We start from the raw sequence: 4,088 nt of genomic DNA on the forward strand, positions 1-4,088 counted from the left end.
TTCTTGCCTTTAAAGTAAGTTATTGCACTTACATCTTTTTGGGGAGGGGAGCAACATGGAGGAGAAGGAGACCTGGGGGCCCAGGCCCGGGGCCGCTGGAGAGACGAGCCCTGGTCGCCCCCGAGCACCTGGCTGGGCACAGCCCAAACTGTCTGTTTGGTTGTTGTTTGCAATAAACTCCTTCTCCTTCTTCCTCTCAAACTGGAACCTGTCTGTTTTGTTCCTGACTGTGACAGATGAAATGTGATCAGAGGGGCCTCTGAAATCTCACGTTAATTGAAGTCGGCAAAAAATACTAACAGTGCCCTTTTGAACTGCTGACACAGTGCAGGGTGGATTATGAGGCCTAGATTAACAACAGGTGGCCGCCCGGGCTCCTGCGCCAGGAGGGGTGCGTGGCCTGCGAGGGTCTGGGACGGTCCCCCTTTATCCCAGGGGATCCGCCTGCGCGGCTGGGGGTGGGGAGAAGCAGGGCTACCACAGTCCACTTCTCAGGCAGCAAAAGGGGGTCCCAGCAGCAGTTCTTTGGCACCCACGCTCAGCACAGCCCATGCCTGGGGTCTTCCCAGCCACATGGGCTCCCTCCAAGTCACTGAGTGCCGGGCTGTGTCTCCACGGGCTGTTCTGGAAGCAAGCTGGGGCCAGGACACGCACGTCTGGGGCAGGAGGCCTGGTTGCTTCGCATAGAGCACAGGACAGGCCTCCAGCACAGGCAGGTCCCGGATCTGGTCTCCTACTTGGTGGCTGAGGGAACTTGCCGGAGGTCCAGCCACATGACTTTTAAAGCAAAGCTCTGGAAACAAATGATCAAGCAGGAGGGGCCCAGGCTCTGCCGCAGACAAGCGCTCTCTGCCTTCCACACGGAGGTGCCCGGGGAGAGGCAGTTAGCTCCAAACAACCTGAAGGAGGGGAGTAAGCCCTGCCCGGGTGACCAACTAGCGGAGGATTACAGGCCATACACAGGCACTCACTGGCCCACGAATGGGCAGAGATCCTCAGTTTGCTGGCAGGGCTTGGGAGGGGCAGCAGTGATGGTCCTTCTCCTCACACAGGCCCAGACTCGCAGACTCAGCAGCTAAGGAACAATAGGCCCTCCACAGACAGCCCACTCCCCGACACAGGGCTGCCGCACACTGTCTGCTTTCTCAGAGTGTCTAGTGCCAGCACCGGGGACAATGAGTGTGAGAGCTGACGCTTTCCCCAGGAATTCTGATTCCAAACAGATTTTTTTTTTTTTTTTTTTTTTAGCTCAACACAGACCAACAGGCTTGAGGAAGGGCAAACTACCGAAAAGAGCTTCAGTTTAGGACCATGTGCAAACCATGTGTTAAGGTGTTGCCTTAACTAGTTGGGAGCAAACCCGCTGTGGGGCCTGCGTGAGGTCTCCCTGGCATCCTGGCTGCAATGCTCTTGCCATGCCTCCTGGGGCCCCTCTTTTGGCTGCCCCACAAGCCCCCTCTCCAGCCCTTCTCTGTCCTCTACCCACACCATTCCCCTAATTTCCAAGCTCTGAGGGAAGGAGGAGCTCGCTGTGGCGGTGGCATTCAGGCCACGGTGCAATGTGGAGAGAGAATGAAAATCAATGGGTGTGTGTGTGTTGGGGGACAAGGGAAGGGGATCGAGCAGAGGAAGGAGTCATGAAGGCAGCTCTGTTCAGATGAGAGCATGGAAAAGGACCAGTCGGGATGCCGGGTGTTGAAGTGAGAGACAAGAACCCTGGGTTTAAGAATGGATTGCAACTAGGATACAAAATTAACACCCAGAAATCTATGACTTTTTTATACACCAATAATGAACTCACAGAAAGAGAAACAGCAACAACAACAAAAAATCCCATTTACCATCGCACCAAAAAAAATTAAGATACCTAGGAATAAATTTAACTAAGGAGGTAAAAGATCTGTACTCAGAAAAATACAGGACGTTGAAAAAGAGACAGAGGAAGACATAAACAAATAGAATATACGTGTTCATGGGATGGTAGAATCAACATCATTATAATGTCCATACTATCCAAAGCAATCTATACATTTAATGCAATCCCCATTAAAATGCCAATGGCATATTTCACAGACCTATATAAAACGCTCCAAAAATCCATGTGGAACAAAAAAAGACCTCGAATATCTGTAGCAATCTTGAGAAAGGAGAACAAAGTTGGAGGGATCACAATACCAGATATCAAGCTATATTACAAAGCCACTATTCTCAAAACTGCCTGGTACTGGCACAAGAACAGATATATAGACCAGTGGAACAGAACAGAGAACCCAGAAATCGACCCAAGCCATTATGCTCAATTAATATTTGACAAAGGAGGTAAGAGCATACAATGGAGCAAGACAGTCTCTTCAATAAACAGTGTTGGGAAAATTGGACAGATACATGCAAAAAAATGAAACTAGACTGTGAATGCTGCATCCATTTGCGGCTAGGGTTCAGGATCTGAAGAAGAGGCTGTGCACAAATGAAAACACTAGACAAGAAATATAAATTTAGAAGGCATGGGGGAGCCAGGTGGAAATTTCCCTCTAGTGGGGAAGCTCTCTGAAGCCCTAGACTTGTTAGCCTTTATTCAATTTTAGATACACATCTTGCCCTCAGTTAGGCATAGCAATCTGGTAGTGGGCAGACTATCTCAAAGGTCAGTACATATTAGTAAAGAATTTAGTTTGAGACTATTAAGTCAGGAAATTGCTTTGAGCCACCACTATCTTGACAGAACAATCGGTGCATAGCTTTAGCCCTTGCTAAAACTCAAGGTTCATTAGCCTTCCGAGTTCCTTCTTGCACTTTCATGATAGTGTTTGACAATGGACAGCTTCCTGCACTAGACCAACAACTTACACCATGCACAAAAATAAACTCAAAATGGATAAAGGAGTTACATGTAAGACAGGAAACCATAAAAATCTTAGAAGAATCCATAGGCAGCAAAATATCAGACATATGTTGTGGCAATATCTTTATCGATACAGCTCCTACCTAGGGCAATGCAAACTAAGGAGAAAATAAACAAATGGGACTACATAAAAATAAAAAGCTTCTGCACAGCAAAAGAACCCATCAACAAAACAACAAGGAAGCCCACTGCATGGAAGAACAGATTTGCCAATGTTATATTCGATATGTGCCTAATCTCCAAAATTTATAGGGAATTTATACATCTTAACAAAAGGAAGATAAACAACCCAATCAAAAAATGGGCAACAGATCTAAATAGATACTTTTCAAAAGAGGACATACAGAAGGCACAGAGACAAATGAAAACATGTTCAAAGTCACTAATCATCCAAGAGATGAAAATCAAAACAACAATGAGGTACCGTCTCACACCTGTCAGAATGGCTATCATCAACAAATCAACAAATGACAAATGCTGGTGAGGATGTGGAGAAAAAGGGACCCTTGTGTACTGCTGGTGGGAATGCAGACTGGTGCAGCCACTGTGGAAAACAGTATGGGGTTTCCTCAAACAACTAAAAATGGAACTCGCATTTGACCCAGTGATCCCACTTCTGGAATATATCCCAAGAAATCAGAAACACCAATCAGAAAGGACATATGCACCCCTATGTTCATAGCAGCACAATTTTCCATAGCTAAGATTTAGAAACAGCCTAAGTGATCATCAGCAGATGAGTGGATTAAAAAACAGTGGAATCTAAACAATGGAATACTATGCTGCTGTAAAAAAGAAAGAACTCTAACCATTCACAACAGCTTAGATCAGGGGTGGGCAAACTTTTTGACTGGAGGGCCACAATGGGTTCTTAAACTGGACTGGAGGGCCGGAACAAAAGCATGGATGGAGTGTTTGTGTGAACTAATATAAATTCAAAGTAAACATCATTACATAAAAGGGTATGGTCTTTTTTTTTTTTTAGTGTTATTCATTTCAAACGGGCCGGATCCGGCCCACGGGCTGTAGTTTGCCCACGGCTGGCTTAGATGGCCATAGAGAACATTATGCTAAGCGAAATAAGCCAGTCAGAGAAAGATAAATATCACATGATCTCACTCATTTGTGGAATATAATACACAACATAAACTGATGAACATAAATAGATTCAGAGACAGAGAAGCAT

The sequence above is a fragment of the Myotis daubentonii genome, chromosome 9, assembly GCF_963259705.1.
Source record: "Myotis daubentonii chromosome 9, mMyoDau2.1, whole genome shotgun sequence".
Classification (NCBI taxonomy): domain Eukaryota; kingdom Metazoa; phylum Chordata; class Mammalia; order Chiroptera; family Vespertilionidae; genus Myotis; species Myotis daubentonii.